Source organism: Hemibagrus wyckioides, linkage group LG03 (genome assembly GCF_019097595.1).
Source record: "Hemibagrus wyckioides isolate EC202008001 linkage group LG03, SWU_Hwy_1.0, whole genome shotgun sequence".
Taxonomy (NCBI): Eukaryota; Metazoa; Chordata; class Actinopteri; order Siluriformes; family Bagridae; genus Hemibagrus; species Hemibagrus wyckioides.
In genome coordinates this window covers 31,643,745-31,667,218 of record NC_080712.1, presented here as the reverse complement: position 1 = coordinate 31,667,218, position 23,474 = coordinate 31,643,745, and positions in this window count along the sequence as shown.

Sequence of the window (23,474 nt, the reverse complement as noted above, 5' to 3'; positions counted from 1 at the left end):
TTTATGTTTCCTGTTTGATCACTATAGAAAGGAAATGAAACTGAATAGCAATGAAATGAAACTAAACCTCTACACGCTTTATTCAAAGCAATCTAAGTGTGTGTTTGAGTTAAAGGAAGTGTTCTCAATATACTTTCACATGGTTAGATTTTCACATTTTGAGGTCATTAAAAAAAAGAATGAAGAGAAAAAGAAAAGCTGCCATCAAAATAGGTTAGGGAATAATTATCAGGAACTGCTTGTCTATTTTTGAAAGCATTACGAGCATACAGCGAGGACAGATGATTTTAAGGCTTTCACTTAATTCCGTGCGGATGAGACTAAAAAAAAACGAATAGAATTTTATGATGAGTTCATTTTAGGAACAAACTGAAGAAGGCATATCCAAGCTGGTGTGGATTAATCCTTTTTATCGCTTCAAATCCATTCCATAAAGCCCGAGCCAGCATGGGCCGAGACAGATCCTGTACATTTCAGTTCTTTAATAAGGCACAGACACACAGAAAAAAGTCAAACTGTTGGAAGAGTCTAAGGATTGGGATTTTTGCTTGAACATTTTTAAAATGAGCAGTTATGCATTAGGCAGATATTTACAAGCAAGATTCAAGCACACAGATGAGAAGTTGAGGATAAGAGTCTTGTTCAAGGTTCCAAAAAGAGAGGGGTATTAAATGGTGGCCGAGAAGTGCAAAACAAAATAACAAATCAGAAAACAAAATAACAAATCCAAAAACAAAATAGCAAATCCAAAAAACAAAATAAATCCAAAAAACAAAATAGCAAATCCAAAAAACAAAATAGCAAATCCAAAAAACAAAATAAATCCAAAAACAAAATATCAAATCCAAAAAACAAAATAGCAAATCAAAAAAAAAAAAAAAACAAATCTAAAAAACAAAATAAATCCAAAAAACAAAATAAATCCAAAAAACAAAATATCAAATCCAAAAACAAAATAGCAATTCCAAAAAACAAAATAAACCCAAAAACAAAATAAATCCAAAAACAAAATAACAAATCTAAAAAAAAATAAATCCAAAAACAAAATAACAAATCTAACAAAAATAAATCCCAAAACAAAAGAAGTCCAAAAAACAAAATAACAAATCTGAAAACAAAATAACAAACCCAATTTGTCAGTGTTTTCAGATTTATTATTTTGTTTTGCACTTCTTGGCCACCATATTATTAGACAGAGAAGCAGTGTGGCCAAGGAGAAGTCCCAATTCCATGCTACCACAACCATATGCCATTGTGCAGAGTGTTCTGCCTAAATGTAGAACTTTGAGACAAGGCTATGAAGTTTGGTTGCATTTGAGCAGAGAAGCTTTTATTAGTCTCAAACCTGCCTTTTGGCTCTTCATTGTTTAGTAACACTGTTCTATATTTGTAGAGTATCTATGACTTTCCTATGAATATCAAGATCTCTGCAGTTCTTTCTTATCTTTTGGAAAAAATGAGTACTAGAAAATCCTTTGTAATACAGTGGAACCTCGGCATAGGAATGCCCTCTCTTACGAATTTTTGCCTTCAAAATTGAAATTTTACAAGAAATTTGCATCGGCATACAAAGCATTTCCAGCAAAAGAATGAACTGAACCGAACACCGGATAAGTTGCGCATATGTCTGAGAGCTGTTAAAAATGTTTGTGTCAGTGGAAAGCCAAGCGAAGCCAGCAGAAGCAAGTTTCCAAATTTTACAATTTTCTTTTCAATCAGTGAAAGCTGTTTCTTCGGCATGCTTTCAAAAGCTAAGTGATTTTTAACACGTTTTTTTGTTGACAGATTGGTGGCATGGGTGGTCTGTTCTATTTTTAGCCCAAGCTTGGTGGCATGACTTCCTGTGAGGAGCTTTGACATGGAATGCTTGGCTTGGGTCAGTTCTTTGTAAGCAGCTATACAGTTTACCTACGATTCGTATTGGTCATATTTTTGGGTGGCTGGAACGGATTACAGTAATCCACCGTTTATCGTGGGGGTTACATTCCAAACCCACCCGCGATAAACGAAAATCCACGATACACAGACGCCACCCCCAAATGCTTTTTTTATTGTTTAAGCCGTAAATTACCCTCCCGCACTGTTTAAACACACACAGGAAACATTTGCAAGCATATAGCAAGATTAATTTTGGGTAAATTCATAGAAATATCACATTTATAGTGAACACTGTATGTATGTATGTTCCTTGCCAGAAGCCTTAGAAGGTGCAGAGCGTTTGGGCGACATAATAGGGCTTGCAGAAAAAGTGTAAAACTATAGCGTACACAGAACAAAACGAAACACTCGGGACAGTGACACGCGAAAAACTAGGATGCTGGAGAATTCTGTTTCCCTTTCCCCAACTGCACGCATAGCCAGCAGCCAATCACAACCGTGATTAAATGAATGGGGCATTCCAATTAGCCAGAATCGATCCTCCAGCCATACTGTATTTTGATTTTCAGCATCCCCGCTCCGCGCATTCCTAAACAATGCTACGCTATACAGTATTTAATATATTATTAACATTTTACTTTATTTTAATTAATGTTTATATTTTGTAATTAATAATTGTATTTTTATTAATAAATTACTTTATTTCAACATAAAAACAGTTCACTATAAGGTTTGCGGATACCGCGATATACCGGAAAATCCGCAAAAAAAATTCGCGATATACCGGGACCACGATATATGAACCGCAATATAGCGGGGGATTACTGTATATGCATTTATATGATTTCTTATGGAAAAATTTGTTTCGCAATACAAATTTTCACATTAAGAACTTACCTCTAGAATGAATTAAATGCATACGGCGAGGTTCCACTGTATCATCAGGAGATTGCAAGTTGGAACTCTGAGGATGCTTCAGCCATGCATGGAAGCCAAGAGAGCAAAATGGGTCAAGTGGGAGGGACAATGTTACTCTCTCTCTCTCTGCTGTCAATCACTTTGACACTAGCCAATAATGAGCTTTTGTATACGGACTCCAGCAGTTTGAAAAAGATCTCTGGCTTCATGCGATTCTGAGGAAACGTCTGAGCCTTCGTTCTTCTTGTTTGGTTGCTGTAGTATGATGAAGGGGATCCAGTTGGTGGATGGGAATTGGTGGTGCCTGGTGCCCAAATTAGGGGACAAAAACTATAATAAAATACAAATTTCAACAAAATTGTTTTATAAATATAATCTGATCTAGGGTGTGATTCCTCAAGGTTCCTCAAGGCAGTTTCTTGGACTAATATTGTTACATAGTGCCTTTTCTAAACCCCTAGACAGAATAATTGCCCTGGAAAACAATAAATGACCTGCCTCTGAACTCATATGTACTACAGAGACCGTATATATATTTTCTCAAGCAACGTTCTTAAGTGACATTTAGAAAATACAGAATGAAAAACTGTCATCATTTGACATTTTTTTTTTAACAAAAGACTATAAATGCCAGGGAAGAGAGCTGGAAAATGAAGCATGGGAATGAGGAGAATAGAGGGCAAGATCCACTTTCATAGGTGAAAATTGACCTTAAGATGTGATATTAGCCAAACAAATGCAAACTTGGTTATTTTTAGCAAGTCTTAGAAAGAAATGGGTTTGTTTTTAATCACGAAAGGTGCTACAGATGCTCCAAGTTCCAGGACTTAACAGACGTACAGCTACAAGAGACCCGAAGCAAGGCCTATTTAATAAGCTTCAATCTAAGCAAGCAATAAAAGTCACTCTTGTTATGTGACAAGCTCACTTGAACTTCATGTACAGTGGTCATGCACAGGCTCCTGAATGAGGATTGTAACAAGTTAATGATTCATTGTTCAGTGCCTCAGGTCTCATTAATATTCATCTCGCACACCTGCTGGGTTACTTCCCCTTTCAAATGTCTTCATTTTTTTTAAAAAGGCACACGCTAATTCGGAAAATTTGAATGAAAAGAAGCTGTGAAGTCATGTTTAACCTAAAAATAACAAGAAAATTGAAGAGCGTTTGAAGAAAATTGCCATCGTCTATGGCAGAATTCTGGGAACTGGAGCTTCACGTTAAGTGTACAAAAAAAGTTCCTTCAAAGTAGAGCAGAGGATATATCCATCTTTTGGGGGGGCTACACCAAGAAGAAGAAGAAGTATTTTTTCAGCATACTTTTTCTGGATCACCACATGCCAACTTGACTAGTCCTGAAGTCCCCCAACCCTTTAGATGTTAATTCTAGACTGCAATGCAGCTACATGACAGCAGATATTCGGCTCTAGCTAAGAGATAACGAGCACAATGCTATCGACAGTGTCGTTAGAACGAAGCTGAAACTCTGGAAGATGATCTGATTGTGAGGACTGTACAGATGAGGAGGTGGACAGGCTAAAACATTAAAGCGCCGCTGCATCGCTGTCTTTAGGTTGATACTAAATGCACTCTGGATAAAGAGATCTGCTCAATGCTACAGTATAAATGGAACTGTTCTCAGGGATGTCGGGGATGAGTTGAGGTGGAACTGGATCATAAAACTGCGTAAACCTTGGTCGTGTTTGTCGAGGGCTGGGTGTGTGTGTGTGTGTGTGAGTGTGTGTGTATAATAGCTGTAACCCAGACAGTGCATAAACCCAGCAGGCTGATTTACAGCCCTCCTGTGCTAAATGAAGCTTGGCGCTAATGGCTTTTGTCCGTATTGTTTTAATAGACCTGCTCACGGAGCAGTGGTCAGAAAGAAGGGCGGAGAAGCGGTAACGAAAAGGGCTGCGAGAGAAACGCAGGGTGGAATATGATTTGCTGTCAGCCAATCACAGCCAAGGAGGAGAAAGCCAAAGGGAGGAAGTGGCTATAGACTGTAATCCTTAATGTTCTGCTTTCAGTAATAAAAAGTGGCGAAGAATTTTATGTGGTTGTTTGGGTGATTTTTTTAGTCGCCGTCACGTTCTCTCCATCTCTATCCCCTGGAGAAACGTTGAATGAAATTTTCTGTATGTAGTGTTTAGACACACATTTCATACATTCCTTCACAAGTCATGGTTTTCATGTGTAATACATGTGTTTTGTGTGATTTTTCACATGGTTCATTCATATCCATTGTGATTTTTGACTCTTGATTCATTTATATTCAAAGCTAATTCTTAGACATGATTCCTTTGTCTTCATACATGATTCATGATTCACTTATCCCCACGTGATACTTACATGTAACTCACTTGTATTCACATGCAATTATTAAACATGATTCCTTGTTTTCATATGTGATTCTTCCACATGATTCATTTGTATTCATATATGATAATTGAACATGATTCATTCGTCTTTATATGTGATTCACGATTCACTTATCTCCACATGATTCTTACATGTGATTGTGTTGTCTTCACTTGCAATTATTGAACATGATTCCTTTGTCTGCATATGTGATTCTTCCACATGATTCATTAGTCTTCATATATAATTATTGAACATAATTTCTTTGTCTTTATATATGATTCACAATTCACTTATCGCCACATGATTCTTACATGTGATTCCGTTTCTTACATGTGATATGTTATTCTTCTTGTTTCACTTGTTTCCTGTGTCTTCATATGTGATTCTTCCACATGATTCCTTTAACTTCATGTGTTCATGTATTCTTCATGATTCACTTATCCCCATGTGATTCTTTTGACTACATGTGACTCATTTGTATTCACATGAAATTATTAAACATGATTCTTTGTTTTCATACGTGATTCTTCTTCATGATTCACTTGTCTTCATAAGTGATTCTTCTTTATGATTCGTCTTCATATGTGATTCTTTCACATGATTCATTTGTCTTCATATGTGATTCTTCCACATGATTTCTTTGTCTTTATATGTGATTCATGATTCACTTATCCTCACATGATTCTTACATGTGATTCCGTTGTCTTCACATGCAATTATTAAACATGATTCCTTTGTTTTTATGTGAATCTTTCCTGTGTCTTCATATGTGATTCTTGCACATGATTCATTTGTCTTCATATATGATTCTTCCACATTATTCATTTATTTTTATGTGATTCTTCCACATGATTCATTTGTCTTCATATATGATTCTTCCACATTATTCATTTATTTTTATGTGATTCTTCCACATGATTCATTTGTCTTCCCATGCAATTATTTAACATAATTCTTTCTTCTTCATATGTGATTCTTACAAATGATTCTTTTATGTTCACAGGTGATTCTTACACAAATTATTCTTTTTGTGACGTTTACAGTTTTAAATATATATTCATACATTCAATTTTTCTGGGGATTTCTACACACCTGTTTTTAATGAATATATATATTATTTTTCTTCTAATTTTTCAGACATGATTCAAATCATTTTCTCATGTAGATAATCTGTGAATTACGTCACGTCATTCATAATAATTAAAAAGTTGTTCATTCTGTAGCATGATGAACAAATAATCATTAATAAAAAATATTTATTTATTTATTTATTTATTTATTTATTTATTCATTTATTTATCATACACAAGCTCTATGAGTAGCTTTACCATAGCTGCCCTTTTAATCCATTAACAACAGAAATAGTCTGAAATACAAATAAAATAAAAAATCTGTCTTAAAAAAACATCAGTATTAGCTCTTTTTGATCCGACGATTGAAAAAGCAGAGCAAATTTTAGACCCTTGACCTAACCCCTTAACCCTCAAGCGCTCAGCTGTGGGCTCAGATTGAATTCGATTCAAAGTGAGAACAAATACATAAATGGAAATGGAAATGTATTTCTATGAATTTCAAAGAGATGGCCGGGGCAATGGGACAGAAAATTGCTAAGCGGTGAACAGAAGAGAAAAAAAAAAGGTGAAAGAAAAAGGGCAGTGGACAGCGAGAGCTGCTCTAATTGGCAGTAGACGGTTAAGGACAGGCCCTTCTGGAGACCTGCGGGGGAAAGTAAAAGAGGACATTTATGAGAAAAATGTTGTGAGAAGTGAGAGGTGGCTGTCCTGGGAGGTGAATCGATAACCTTTACTTGTTGTCTCTAAACCTTAACCTTAACAGCTACCAGTACAAGAACCTGCAGAATGACCACTGACCTGTATTCAGATTTTTTTGGCCAAAGTATTCAGTTTGGGGTGTTTTTACTAAAAGGGTCAATCTTCCAGAGGTCAGGTATTAAATTTGCAGAAGCTTCTTTTTTCCAGTTACACTAAGACATCTACTATGAATTTCACATCACTGAAGCATTTTATAAATCACACATACACACACACACCCACACACACCTTTTATCCCACTGCACGCACAAATTAGTTCTTATTACTTTATCTCAAAGCAACACAGATCAGAACACACTGCACTACTGTATGTGATCAGAAAAACACACCACAGCAGTGTAGTTAGCCGCTACGCTGCCAGCTCTGTCTGTAGTTTAACATGCTGCTGAGAAAACGGTCTGACAATTATATTTAAAAAAAAAAAACAACTGAAAAAGAAACACACACACACACACTACAGGTACTTGGCTACTTTCAGAAGTGTGCTTTGCAAAAAAAAGGTAATTAAAAAGTGTCATTTAGTTGCAAACTAGCTAATTAGGGAGATGTGCGTGAGCCTTGAAGTGTTCAGAGATAATTAGGCCCCTTACACAGAGAAACTCCCTTTAGACCTTTAGACTAGAATACATGTAATTTAAAATCTGGTTGAAAATCAATATGCAGAAAAGCGAGCCTCTGGTTGCCAAACAACGCGAGTGTGGGAGAGTGTTTGTTCGTTGATTTCTCAAGCTTCTACCTCATATTTAAATCCATAGGTGTGCTAGCCTTATTGGACCCTGTCCTTCATGGTAATTAGCCGTTTAACTCCTCCACCTTTACGTCCACTCGCTCTAACTCTCAAGCATCCACTCACTTGTAAAGCACTTCCAACCTGCTGGGATTCTACATAAAGAAAAATCACAAGCTTTTTTTATCTGTAATGATGTGAGCAATATGTGATCAAGTCATTTAATGTCAACACCTTTTATGGTCATGTGCATGAAAATATAGAAAAAAATACAGGTACTACATTTTTTTCATGTGAAATCGAAAAAATAAATCAGCTGTCAAGGAATAAGACAGGTGTGTGAATAACTTAATCATATAAAAATAACATGTATCGTGTAAAATAATCATGTGAATAGGAGTAAAAATCACACACGAATAGAAGTAGAAGTAAATAAAGGTAAAAGTAAATTGTAAAAAAGAATTAAATATGTGTGAAAATTAAATTACTTGTTTAAGTCATGTGTGACAAGTGAATTGTGTAAAAACAAAATCATGTGTGAATGTAAACAAATCATGTAAACGTGTGAAAAAAATAAATTGTGTAAAATTCATGTAAAAAATAAATGCATTGTCTAAAATTCATATGAAAAATAATAAATGAATCGCGTTAAATTTATGTGAAAATAAATAAATTGTATAAAATTAATCTGAATATATAAACAAACCATGTAAAAAGCAAATAAACGAATTGTGTAAGTCATGTGTAAAATGAACAAACTGTCTAAATGTCACATCTGAAAATAAATAAATTGTGTAAAATTTAGGTGTGAACATAAATAAATTGTGTAGAATTTACGTGTGAAAAAAATGTGTATAATTCATGTGAAAGTAAATAAATTGTGTATAAATTAAGTTTTTAAATAAATCATTTAAAAAAACATGTAAAAATAAATACATTTTCTAAAATTCATGTGAAAATAAATAAATTGTGTGAAATTCATGTGAAAATAAATGACTCAGGTAAACATCATGTAAAAATAAATAAATGGTCTAAAATTCATGTAAAAAATAATACGTTGTGTAAAAATTAGTGTGAAAATAAATTAATCGTGATAAATTATGTAAAAATTGTTTAAAAGTGATGTGAAAATAAATTCAGTGTATAAAATTAATGTGAAAATTAATACATTGTGTATAATTAATGTGGATATAAACAAATCATGATAAAAATAAGTGTAAAAATAAATGAATTGTGTAAGTCAAGTGTGAAAATATCTGAAAATAAATAAATCGTAAAAATTATGTGAAAATAAATGAATTGTGTAAAAAAAACAAGTGTGACAAATGAATCATGCATTATAAATGAATTGTGTAAAATCACAAGTGGTTAAAAAAACATTTCCTAAATGTAACAATTATGTAAACACAGTGTTTAAAAAACACATTAGAAATAAATCTGCCTGTTTCCATGCTTGAGAAATATCACAAGAAGGCTAAATGTCTTTACATCTCTCTCCTCTGTTCCCCTTCTGATTACTCTTTTTTTTCCCAGTCATTTCCACTTAGCTTATTATTTCCACAGCGCCGCTTCACATTCCCAGAATCCAGCGTTTGGTAATGCAGGCCTCTCTCTGCCACTTTTGCGCCACTTTTATCAGCAGAGCATGAGACACTCCCCCAGAGCAGCAACTACACATTCCACACTGCCGCATTCATCCTGACATTTTGCCGCGATGCTCCACTTTCATCTCTGCATGCTGAGAGAGGCTGAATAAGTGTGGTCTTATCTCCATTATACACTCAGAGAAATGGTAGAACATGACACTAACATACACGTCACAGCAGGATCCGGTCATGTGATTCCCGAGAGGGAAAACATAAATAAAACAAGACAACTGTGCCCAATTAAATAACAGGCACAGATTTTTTTTTTTTTTATGTTCAAAATTGTTTCAGATGTTTAGGGAATTTAAATAATAAAAAGCTCTTTAGCTCTAGATCATGACGTGGAAAATCTGGGAATATTTGTTCCGCACTTCGTCTCCGAATGTATTTACTGCAAAATTGCTAACTGACATTATTCATATTACACAATTCATTACATACCAAATAACTGTTGCCATAGTTACGTCTCGCAGGCATTACGTCATTCTTTCTTGTGTAACATTTTTTTTACATCAGTTTTGGATCCATTTATACTCACTCTTATTGTGGTACTTACCATATAACCAAGAAACCATAAAGCCATCCATTTCTGACTGACACTGGAGACTCTGTCTGTAAAATAATATGGAATAAACATCTCCTTACAGAAAACTTTGACATATTTAACGATGCTATGTTCTTCTGGGTTAAAAAAACCCAGATGTATTATTATTATTATTATTATTATTATTATTATTATTATTATTATTATTATTAGTGCTAGATTATTATTAAGTTGTTGCCACAGAAACAAGACAGAAATGTATGAAACTACGTACAGAACGATGATGATGATGATGATGATGATGATGATCATGATGACCATTATCTTGATGTACACCTGTGCATTGCCAGGAATACTGTTGTCATATATCCATCTGTTGGGATACAAGGAGGTGTTGAACACCCAGGGTGAGGTATTAACCCATCAAAGGACACAATCACACTCACTACAGACAATTTAGAGACGCAGATAAGCTCTGAACTGGTAAAGGAAACTGGAGTACCCCGGGGACCCCCAAAACACAGGGAGAAGATGATAACTCTGAACATAGGAGGCAGAAATCGAACCCCCTAACCCTGGGGCGCTCAGCATCTGTAAAGCATTAAAGACTTGATGTGAGAGAAAGGAAGATGGTGGGTATAGAGATCAATGGAGAGAGAGAGAGAGAGAGAGAGAGAGAAAGAGAGAAAGTTAATCCACTGTCTTAATCCCAAAACTACTGCCTCTGAGCAAACATGCATATATCCAGCTCGCACCAAGAGCCATGCTGAGATCCTTTACTCATCTCCTGCATCATGATTCCAACTGCCATATTTGATGCTCTCATGCTGTCAGAGAGAAATCTATTTTCCATTTTCCGTGTATCTTTCCATTCTACGACATGGAATTTAAAGCGGTTAACAAGTTTATCAGTCAGCGTGGAATTGATCGCCGACTGCTTTGCCCTCTCGATTCAATAGCAATTCAATTCAAGGTAACTTTATTGGCATGACTGTGTGAAGTACAATACTGCGGAGCAAGGCTTTAAAGTTGATCCCAACGAATAATAAAAAGTGGGAAAAGAGTCCTAAGAGAATCAAATTGCTATGCTTATGCATCCTCATTATGTGTAGTGTAACGGAGAAGAAAGATGGTAAAACATACATGTAAATATGTTACTACTGTAAAATAAGTAAGCTTTTGAATACAAATTGAATGCTTTTTGAATTTGGGTAGCAGAAATTATTCCCAAACAAACTTTCAGCAAGATAAATCATACACATATTAGTGAAGAGGAACAGAAGAACCATTTCACTACATGTAGTACTGTGTATGATTTTGTATGTGATGAATAAAATTTGAATTTGAAATCACTCCTCCACCAGCAAACCCCAACCTTTAATCTTCTTTTATATCCCACCATTCATTTATTTATTTATCCTACCTGGTGGTAGGAAATCAGAGAACCCAGAGGAAACCCACACGGACACAAGGAGAACCCTCACTAAGGATCAAACCCCAGAATTCTGCATCACTGTTACCCAACCCCAACAAGCCACTCTACCCCTGAGCAATCGGTGTAATAGTTTTTCTTTTAATGAAAAACGCTCTAGTCCAATTTTTTTCCTAGTCATTTTCACTAAGACTCTATGAACATTCATCCAGCAGATCCTTAACCCACCCGGATTTGGTGACTCTCATTAAAACCAGGAAAAAGTGCAGAGTTCTGAAATGCTGCTAATTGAAGACACTTGATGTAAGTAATTAAAGTTACTGCACAGGACTAATCCTCTTTAAAAAGCCTCCCACTTTAGAAATGGATGCAAAGTCATTAAGGCAAGGAAATATTCTCAGACAGTGATTCATGCCTGCATTAACCCCATACAGGGAGCGGTGATGGAGGCAAAGGCAGTTCTTAGTTTTATTTCAAGAAAAATTAAGGAATTTTTCCTCTAGTCAAGGGCAGCATGATGGTATGGCATATAGCAATGTTGGTTCACGGCCCCAGGGTACTTGGTTTGACCTTGGGTTCAGTCTGTAGCATGTCCGTATGAGTTTCCATTAGGTTTATCCATCCATCCATCCATCCATCCATCCACCCATCTATCCATCCATCCGTCCTTTACACAGGTCCTGGGGAACCTGGAGCCTATCCCAGGAGACTTGGGGCACAAAGCAGGGTACACCCTGGACAAGATACCAGTCTATCGCAAAAAAGGAAACCAAGAGGCACAGACAGAACATGGTAGGTGAATTGATTGACTATTCTGAATTCTTATACAGTCTGCCATTCCATCCAGTGTGTATTCCTGCCTCACACCCAGTGCTCCCAGAATAAGCTCCAGATCCAGAAAAATGATGATCTAGTCAATTGTGTGGCATTAAATTTTATTTATAAGTCACAAGTAATAAAGCTTCTAAAAGTGTAAACAAGATGAACTGCGATGAAAGATCTGTATTAATTAAAATGGCCCTCGCGGCACGCTGGTAACTGTAATTGTTTAGCCGAGATTAACATTTTTTTTTTAAACCAGACAGTAAGCAGGGTCAATGTCAAAATCGAGTGAACGCATGCTGGGAAAATGGTCATGAGCAGTGAATTAATGATCAATAACCATGATAAGCACTTGGAGAATCTCGCTCCAGGGGGGTGGTAACGAAACCAGTCGTTAACAGACCGACATGCTGATACAGGAAGTAGATCGAGCGGTGTGGAGTTAGACACACGAGTTCTAGAGATATCGAGGAAAGGAGAAAGAAAAAGTCCTTGTTCGTGGCACTGAGACGTAAACATCCTCGTAAAGGGCAACAGTAAACAGCGCTCACCTGCCGTGAACCTAAACATTACTGAAAAACAATGAGAGCGTAACGACCTCCGAGTGCATTCGGCTGAGTAAAGAGCTCCGAAAGCAGGCCATTATCCTGCTTTCCTGCTCTGCGATGTGAAATGGAGTGCTTCTGGAGTAGAAAAAAAATGATACAGGGCCAACAAATAGGCTTTTTATTTGTCGTCTATTCTGACCGCATAAAGCAGGAATTTACTTGCGAATGCTGCGTCCAAGAAGAGCGTAACGTTTTGTGAGCAACTAAATAAAACCGTGATATGAGAAAGCAATGGAAGTAGAACTTCATTTCAACCGGGAATACTTTCTCGCTAGAGAGTCGGACTTTTGAGACAGAGTGCGCTCCTTATCTGTAAATTGCACTGAATTTCTACATTTTGTCACTTGTCTTGATGCATGTTCTCCAAATTTCACTCCTGAAACTAAACAAAAAAACATAAATCGTGATAAATTACTTGTTATTTGTTTTCAACGTGGCATAGAAAATGATTTCAGTCTCTTGATCCTGGAGTGGTGCGCTCAGGAAAAAAAATGTTTAAAATAAAAAAGAAAAAGAGAGCAGTGTCATGCTGGGATCGCAATGACAAACAAGTCTGCAAAGTAATGCAAACGCTAAAAGGAACACATGCAGAGAGAACGAGACAGAAACATTTCAAACAAATATTCACCCGTTGTTTTGTTTTGGGTAAAAATGTCTGATCAGACAAAATATATAGACTGGATTTTCAAAAACATTTGCTCTTGTTTAGTTTGTAAATGTCTCCTTAATCCTGAGGACTGTAGCCACCAGACCAAACAAAACATTTTAGCAAAATATTAGGATATTTTTATTAGGATAGTTTTAGCAGATCATAACAATAATTAGTGTTCTACATTTAGTGTTCCCTGTTGCGCAACCGTCTTAAAATAGGACTCAAAGATAGACACATGCTAATTTGGCTAGCTAGCATGGGGTGATTACATACATTCAGTCAGGGCCAGAAATAATAATTAGGCTACAACTGTGCTACATTTCAGCCTTCCAGAAGCTGGGAAGGTTTTTTTTCTCTCCACAAAATGGTCCCCACCCACTGCAAATCCTGCTAATCCTCATGATATTTACCAAGTCCTTCTGTCCACTTACCACTGAAAGCGAGTTATTTTTCACATTTTTATGATTTTTTAATATCTTTCCAAACAAAACTTTAAGAAAAAAATATTTGCAGAGATTTTTCTGTGAGCTGTGAGGGCGTCAAGGTTTCGTGCTGTGACCATTTATATCCCTGATATAAATGTTGGGCTTAAAGCTTTTCAGGTTCACTACTGGTGTCTCCAGGGGCTCTGCTAGTATAGTTATATACTATTTATAATATTTAATTGGCTGGTTTGCCTGGAGTAATTTCTTTTTCCAGAAAACGAACCTTTTTTTTTAAATCATTTTTTCCCCCTTACCTGACTTTAAAAAAATAGATATTTGAAGTTAAATAAAATAAAAGTTTTATAAATATTAAATTGTCAATCATTCCATGTGCTCACAAAATGGCTTGTTTTTTGTTCCCTGGAATATTTGGGGAAATTTGGATGGATAAAAGGCTGCAGTGGCACTGATGGCTCCTTGGTTGAGCAACTAAAATACCGTCCAAACTGCCACTGTTGGGTCACTGTATGGTATTTTGGATAAATCTCTCAGCCTCAAGTGCATACCCCGAAATTCATTCTTTTATTCAGACTCCGTATGAGCTTTATCCCAGTCAGGGTTTTGGCTCCAGGAACACTTGGCGTGAGATGGAAACACACTCGTAATGGGGTGCTATAGTCAATGACATTACACCCATTTACACATAAGGGCAATTTAGAAATTTAACCCCAATCCTCTCATCCACCAGGGTGCTAATTTTCCATCCAACATCTATCAAATAATTAATGCTAACCTTTTAATCCATCTTCAATACAGTAAACACTTTTGCGACATGTAATTGACTCCGACATGCACAACACTGTTTTAACAGCTGCCTCCATCTTGGTGCCAGAACTCGGTGGTTTATTCTGCTTCCCAGGTGTCGAGGTAAGCCGTGCCATGTTTCTAGCACCTCTTTAACTGTGGACGGCTTGATCTGTTAAAAACATCTCTTTAGATTTCATAGCAGTCCAATTGAAATGATATAAATGACATCTTTACAGCAGCCCTGAACAGAACACAAGTAGTAAAACCTTGTGCTGGAAATTCTGTCACTCACTGGTAGCATTTGGCACGAAGATGTCCACAGATGCCAGAATGCATATTCACAGGTTCATGGCATCATGCAAGCTCTTCAAAATGCAATCAAGCAGCTCACTCTTCACCCAGGGATCTGACGGTGTGTGTCTGAACTCAAAGTCAAAAAGGACACACACGGCTAGCATCTGCCTTGTATTCAATTACCTCACTCGGAGAGAGAGAGAGAGAGAGAGAGAGAGAGAGAGAGAGAGAGAGAAAGAAAGAAGTAGAGAGAGAGTGGTTTATTCACACAGAAGGTGTAGTGTAGGTTCTCCCTCAAGCCCAGTGCTAATACACATAAAAACACAACATGCAACATGGGTTTTCTGGATAAAGCTGGAAGGTGTTAAGCTGAATGAACAAGCTGAATGATTTCAGCATCTTGTAAAAACACCTTAAAGGCAACCTGTGATAGCAAAACATGGCTAGTAAACAGAATAAAGACAAAAGCAGTAGGAACCACACAAACGCAAAAAATCCTTGCACATCACCAGGAATAATTTAAAAAATGGCTGCTCACAGTCTAGCATTCTTCATTCCCAATATTTACAGCATTTGTTGGATGCCCTTACCCTTACATTTTTTAAATCATTTTATACAACTGAGCAATTGAGGCTTAAGGGCCTTGCTCAAGGGCCCAGCACCGGACGCTTGGTGGACCTTGGCTTTCATTGGCAATCAGCAGTCCAACACCTTAACCACAAAGCTACCTACAGTCTCTACCCCTCGGTGCTACCCCCCTTCATGTCAGAAGTGCCTGCATAGATTAGATGAATGATTGATTAGCCAGAGTGGCGTGTAGATGAGCTGCAGCTGGTCTGTGACCAGGAGAAACGAGCAAACAGATGTTTCCAGAAGTCAACACTTTCCTCTCCGTTTGCTGCACTCGATCTGCAGCCTTCCTGCCAGGAAATCCATGAGGATCAGGGGCTTAGAGGAGCGCTGTTCAAACGGCGAGGGCCGAGGACTGTGTGAGAAACTGTGGCTCAGTCGGATTCGAAGTCGATCCAGCAATCCTGCGTAATACATGCTGCTTATGAGAGGTGTGATGCTAAATCGAAGAGCCTGCTGTGGTTTCTGCTTCTTGTGTTTGCTTTTCTTGGGCTGGTGCTATTAGCCTCATTAATCAATCTGTTAGAGAAGTTTTGGTAGACCAAACTGTACAAAAAATTCGCCTCAGGTTTTTGTTGAGTGTCTTCATATTATTCCAGTTTATAGACTTGTTAATACACGGTTTAAACTTAAACTTAAACCTTTTACACCTTTTAAGCCACAAGTCCTACACAGGGTTGAGGGCAACCTGGAGGATATCCCGGGGACACAGGGCACAAATTGGGGGATACCCTGGACAGGGTTCTGGACTATCACATGGCACAATCACAGACTCTCTTTCACAAACTATGGACCCATTAGTGAGTAATTTTACACTCATATGAGTGAATCTTAAATAACTTAAATAACAGGATTTTTATGAATACCAAATGTCCTGTATCAGTGCTCCTACATACAATTTATGAATAAATTTGTTGTTAAGCAGTGTGCTAAATGAGGCCAACAGTTCAAATCAAAGAGAAATCAAAGAGAATTGTTTGTGCTAATCAGAATTCTGTTGAATTCAATTTCCAATCAAAAGGAGCAGGTTTATCATTCACCCATCCACAAAAGAACAGGATTTTGCTGAAAGCCATTTTGACCTCTTTTAAAAGGGCAAATAATATGGCTTGATGCAGAAATTCTGTGTTCGTGTGGGCATGCTGTTTCTCACAAAGAGAAAACTCAATGCTATTGATTTCCCTGCGTGTGATTCTACAGTAAAAGGCACGAGCTGACTTACAGCAGCTGCTGCATAATGGAACGAAGCCCGAAGTCTCCACGCACCGCCGATCAGGACACATGGCTAACCGTTTTAAAACAATATGAATGGCCTGATCGTTGGTCTTATCCGCGCCCTAAAATCAGCAAACATATAATGAGATGGGTTAACCAAAGGCACCATTTTGCACTATTTCAAAAGCCCTGACATTATCAGCACTTTAATCCTACTCTACAGAAGCGTCAATTTTGAATGAAGCGACACCGCATAATCGCTTCGGCTTTGTCCCAAACAAATAATAAAGTCAAGGCCGTGCAGCCGGATCACGCTCCACTGGAACTGGAACCGGAACTTTATTCTGTGAGCTTTAGTCTTAGCAAGAGAGGTTGCAAATGGAGTTCTAGAAAAATAAATAAATAAATGAAAAGATGAAAGTTGCCTAGGAGAAACCTGTAAAAGCACAAAGCCTGAAATAGACTGGGAAAAAAAAAAAGATGTGAAGGAATTAACTCTCTGACAAGCGGAGAGAAATATAAAATACAGTTGGATTCAGCACTGTGAATAAAGAACATGGTGTTCATGAGGCATCAGTCTGAACTAAACACACACACACACACTTAAGATGATGCAAATTGTATCTGTAAAATCAGATCTATGCGTTTGAAATCTGTTTAATCAGAAATTAAACTGTGGAAATCTGTACAACATGATAGCAGTGAACACAAAGTCATGTGTCAAATAATTTGCATATAAAACAAAATAAACTGCACTACTGTTTATTGAAAACTAGTTAAAACCGGTATGCTTAATCTGCCTTATTCATCAAACTGGAGAAACTCTATTCATAGAAATCCTCTTCATCCTAATCCCTATGTTTTCACCAATAAGACATGCTGCAGTGGCTAAGCTGCACTATTGGGAGATTTTTTTTGCACATGCTCTGCTTAGCAGGAGCCCTTTCACCTGCAGTGATCATTTTATCATCTTCCAACCCCAAGCTTTGCCTTTTACCCTTTAGATAAATAGAAATCAGCTGCATGAGTCCATAAACATTTCTGTGTAAATTTGCAGTCAAAAACATATTGAATGCTGTTTGGATCTGTTGGATAATTGTAACCACGTAGTAGAGACAACTTTGTCATATTTCAATGTTTTTGGGGTGTTTTTCTGGCCGTACAATTAGCAAACAGGCTGAATGTCATTGCTATCACCTGAGTCAAGGTACTTCCTGAAGAAAATAAACGCTTACTGTAAGTGTTGCCTGTTATTAATTTTTCAGGTAGCTTCAACTTTGAGGTTATTAACTCCACTTTATTAGAATACACCATTTCTAATTGCCCACGCCGGCACTTCCAGCTGCACGATTGTCCCTTCCTTGTGAGTTGTTTGTGTGTCGGTGTGTCTGTAGGCGATCCTTTGAGGTCAGACCTCATGATTGGTCATCACCTGAAGTACTAAATAAGGGCCAGCCATTGCCATAGCAACCCTATTGTCATGCACATAGAGTCATCTGGTTGTAAAAAAAGCTAAAACACATGCAGGTTTGAGGCCATTTTGTGAGCTGATAGCAGCTCTGGAGCGTTCCTTGTCGCCATGCATCAGAAGGACAGAGATTATAGCGAGTGATTAATATGCTTCTTCCATCTGGCGAAAGTCACCTCTCGTGTGTTCGAAGAGGCCTTGCAGCTATTACTGGCAAGGGAGCGTAGTGGGAATAATTCACAACTTATAAGTCCATAATTCCTGTCTGGCTGTGGTCAGATCAACACACACACACACACACACACACACACAATAAGGAAAGTGTAAAGGGCTGTTTTTTGACCCTCATGTCCGGTTCACTGCTTAACAACGGACAATCTATTGATCCAGTCCAGTTCTTTGAATATCACAGCAGTATATTTATAAGATTCACTTCAACACACTTCATAGAACAGTCTCAACAGTTTATTTATTCAACGCGACCTCACCTTATTTGTGTGCAAAGGTGGAAATGAAGGCGACCTTTTACTTGCGTAATATTTTCAACCTCGCACCGTTAAGCATGAAGGGTCTCACGTTCAGCTTTAAAGGTGGAGGTAATTATTTATCAGTTATAATAGGAATTTTACCGACAACAAATTGACAGTTTGACATTTACAAAAGTGACAAAAAAGAATTTTTACTCTTTTTTTTTTTTTATTTGGCCACTGATGTAAGTGACATTGGAAGCGAAAAAGTTTTTTTTTTTTAAACAAAGTGTTTTATGAATGTTACACAACATTAAATGGATAAAAGAAAGCTGAAAGATCACTGTGGTACCACAAGAACAAAAAACCTCAGCATAGTAACAGTAACTCATCTTCACCTCCAGTCACAAAAAACATTCGGTATTTTTCTATACCACTATATATTTCTTTCATATCTGCTATCTAGAGTCTGTTACTGTCTGATTAAAACAGTCCCTTGGTGGACACAAAAAAAAGAAAAGAACGGAGAGCCCGAAGGAAAACGATTCAATGTCTCATTGGATTTTCTATAATTATACAGAGAATAAAAAAAAAAAAAAACAAAAAAAAAAACACAAGGACAGAAGGGTGAAACCTGAGAGATATTACAAAAAGGATATGTTTAGGTCTTCCTGAAAGCGCTCTTTGTGTGTGTGTGTGTGTGTGTGTGTGTGTGTGTTGCTGAACTCGAGTCAAATGACTGAGTAGAATAACAAGTAGCACCAGTGGCAAGTTCTCCAGTACCTCCTGTCGCTCAATATCCTCCCAAAAAGGGCAAATAAAGCAATTGTAAACAAAATAAAGCAATTTTAAGCGATTGTGTGTGAAAATGGCTCGAGGCGACTTACTGATTACAGCAAAACCAATACAAAGTGCGCACAAGTGCCGTCTAAAATGTTCCGTCCAGCTCCTGTGCGACCTGCCTACTGTTTCCTCTTTCTTTTTCTCTCTCTCTCTATCTCTATCTCTCCCTTTCACACACCTTTCTAAAGCAGTCCATCCTGTGTCTGTATTCACCAATGATGTTTTATAGAGTGGAGTGCAGCACTAATTAGTCCAAATGTCAGCATGACCGCTGCCCGCTGGGGGACTGCCGCCTCTTCCGTTCATTCAAGCTCTCTCTTTCTTTTCTTTTGCTCACCATAGAACTGTTGGGAATAAGAGATACAGGATCCGTGGCTCACCGTCAGTTCTGGGTTGTAAAGTGTGGTGTTTTGTCATGTTGGACTCAGAACAGACCATCGCATTACACACCTGTGGTCACAGAATGACTCCCCCCTGACCCCGAGCATCAGATGGCTTGGGGTCAGGGGGGAGTCGTAAAGTGCCAAGGTTCACTGTGGGTTAAAACCCTAATCTGAACCCTGTTTGAATGGTAGCACTGTAAGGTAAGTAAGTAAAGTAAAATAAGTAAAGGAAATAAAGGAAGAAAGTAAAATAAAGTAAGTAAAGTGAGTAAGTAAGCAAAGTAAGTCAGTAGTAATTAGGGCAGTAACTTAAATGAGCACTATAGATAAGAAAGTAAGTAAAATAAATAAGGTACAGGAAGTAAAGTAAAGTAAGTAAATTAATTAAAATTAGTATGTAAATAAAGTAAGTCAATAGTAATTGGATCAGTAAATTAAATAAATAGGGTAGATAAGAAAGTAAGTGAAGTACAGTAATGAAAGTAATATAAAGTAAGTAGTAATTAAGGCAATAACTTACATAAGCATTATAGATAAGAAAAATAATGTAAGTAAGTAAGTCAGTAGTAATTGGAAAAAGAAACTAAGAAAGTATTTAAGTAAAATATGAGTCAGTAATTAGATCAGAAAGCACATAAATTAAGTCAGTAGTAATTAGATCAGTAAGTAAGTAAAATAAGTCAGGAGTATTCAGGTATGTAAGTAAGTAAAGTAACTAAGAATGTATGGTATAGTAGAGTAATTAAGTAAACAAGTATACAAAGTAACTTGTAACGATCAAGCATAACATTAATCCCAATATTGTGTCGGTCCCCCTTTTGCTGCCAAAACAGCCCTGAGTGGTCGAGACATGGACTCCACTAGATCCTTGAAGGTGTGTTGTGGTATCTGGCACCAAGATGTTAGCAGCATTCTTTTAGTCCTAAGTTGCAAGGTGGGGCCTCCATGGATCGAACTTGTTTGTCCAGCACATCCCACAGATGCTGGATTGGATTGAGATCTTTGGAATTTGGAGGCCAAGTCAACACCTCAAACCCATTATTGTGCTCATCATACCATTCCTGAACCATTTTTGCTTTGTGACACAGTGCATTATACTGCTGAAAGAGGCCACAGCCATCAGGGAATACTGTTTAAATGAAAGGGTGTACATGGTCTGCAACAATACTTAGCTAGGTGGTACATGTCAAAGTAACATCCATATGGATGGCAGGACCTGAGGTTTCCCAGCAGAACATTGCCCAAAGTATGACACTGCCTCCACCGGCTTGCTTTCTTCCCATAGTGCATCTTGGTGCCATGTGTTCCCCAGGTCAGCGACGCACACACACCCGGCCATCCACGTGATATAAAAGAAAACATGACTCATCAGACCAGGCCACCTTCTTCCATTGCTCCGTGGTCCAGTTTTGATGCTCACGTGCCCATTGTTGGATCTTTCGGCGGTGCACAGGGGTCAGCATGGTCACCCTGACCGGTCTTCGGCTGTGCAGCCCCATATGCAACAAACTTTGATGCACTGTATATTCTGACACCTTTCTATCAGAACCAGCATTAACTGTGAGCAACAGTAGCTTGTCTGTTGGATCGGACCACATGGGCCAGTCTTCGCTCCCCACATGTATCAATGAGCCTTGCCCGCCCATGACCCTGTCACCGGTTCACCACTGTTCCTTCCTTGGACCACTTTTGATAGATACTGACCACTGCAGACCGGGAACACCCCACAAGAGCTGCAGTTTTGGAGATGCTCTGATCCAGTGGTCTAGCCATCACAATTTGGCCCTTAGTCAAACTCGCTCAAATCCTTACTCTTGTCCATTTTTCCTGCTTCTAACACATCAGCATTGAGTATAAAATGTTGACTTGCTGCCTAATATATCCCACCCACTAACAGGTGCCATGATGAGGAGATAATCAGTGTTATTCACTTCACCTCTCACTGGTCATAATGTTATGGCAGATAGGTGTATGTAAGTAAGTAAAGGAAGGAAGGAAGGAAGGAAGGAAGGAAGGAAGGAAGGAAAGAAGGAACATATATCAGTAAGTAAAGTAAGTCAGTAGTAACTGAGGCAGTAAGTAAAATAAAGTAATAAATGTTAGTAAAGTAAGTAACTAAGTGAGATAACTAACAAGTAAGCAATCAAAGTAAGTAAAGTAAGTACTGCAGTAAGTCAGTAAAGTAAGTCAGTAAAGAAAGCAAGTTCAAAATAAAAGTGTTTCTAAGTATCTAAGTAAAGTAAGTATAGTAGTTTCAGTTCAGTAAGTAAGGCAATAAAATAATCCAAAGGTTTCTCAAAACCAGATGGACATTTAGATCCCAAACGAGCAAGCCACAGGAGGCAGAAGCACGAAAAATGTCAATTCAAAAAACAGCAGAAAGTGAGTCAGGAATAAATGTCGAAGGAGAACTGGAGCATCAGGACAAATCAGGCAGATCTGGCAGGTGCATATGTCACATAAAGAAAAGTTACTCTTCACTTCTTCCTTATACACTGCACTATTACATGAGCATCCAACTGAATGAAGGAGTTCTATCGACCAAAACTGCAGACTTTCTTTAGCGAATGCAGATGTAGCTGTTGGATTTAAGCAATCCAGATATGCTACATGTAGGTTTAAGAGCTCTGCTATTAATTACTGGGATTAGGGTGTTTCTTTAATGTCTTACAACAGAAAACTATAATCTTTATACGAGCCAGCCTGAAGTTTCAATGTTTTGACTTTTTAACAGCAGCAGACAAAATAGCGCATTTGTTTAGACTTGATGTGTTTAGTGATTCTGGTGCTCGCTTTGTTGTTTCCTCAAACATGAGGGATTTTGATCATATCATCGTCTAGTGAGGTTTGTTATCATATTAAAGAGAAATGAAGCAATCAGCAATTTGAACATTTACAAAATAAATAATTGAATTTCATATAATGTTTTCTGGGGATCTAGAAAATGTGTTCTTACTCTGCGATTACAACAAATTATAACTTTTTTTTGTTTGTTTCAATGTGTTTTGTAATTAAATCTGATGGACCAGCATTTCCTCTTTATAAATTTCCTTTAACCAATTGCTTGGATAGCTTATCTTTTCTCTTTTTTTGCCTGTGTATGTGCATGCTAAATGAAAGCCATTGCCGCTGGGTTTATTCTGACGGTTTAAGCAAGCCAAATGTCTTGGCTCATTTCACGCTCTCTAAATTTACTTTTGCAACTTGTAGTAAAACATTACCTCAAGTTACTCAACTCTAAATTGAGAAAGGACAACTCAATTAAAGGCAATTCGTTTTCTTTGGGATGGAAATCATGTCCTGGAGGGTTAGGACGGTGAGCAGGAGAGACGCTAAACTGTGTTAACACACTCAAATCAACTCGGGGAGGGTTTGTTAATTAGGCGATGTCTTAAATTGACCACAGTAAATCATCCAGTCCGGTGGGTCTGCCTTTAAGCACCTGAGGGAGTGACTCAGCTGGATTTTTAAACTGTGTGTTCAGGATGGGTTGAAAGTTCAAATTTATCAGTAAAATGGAAT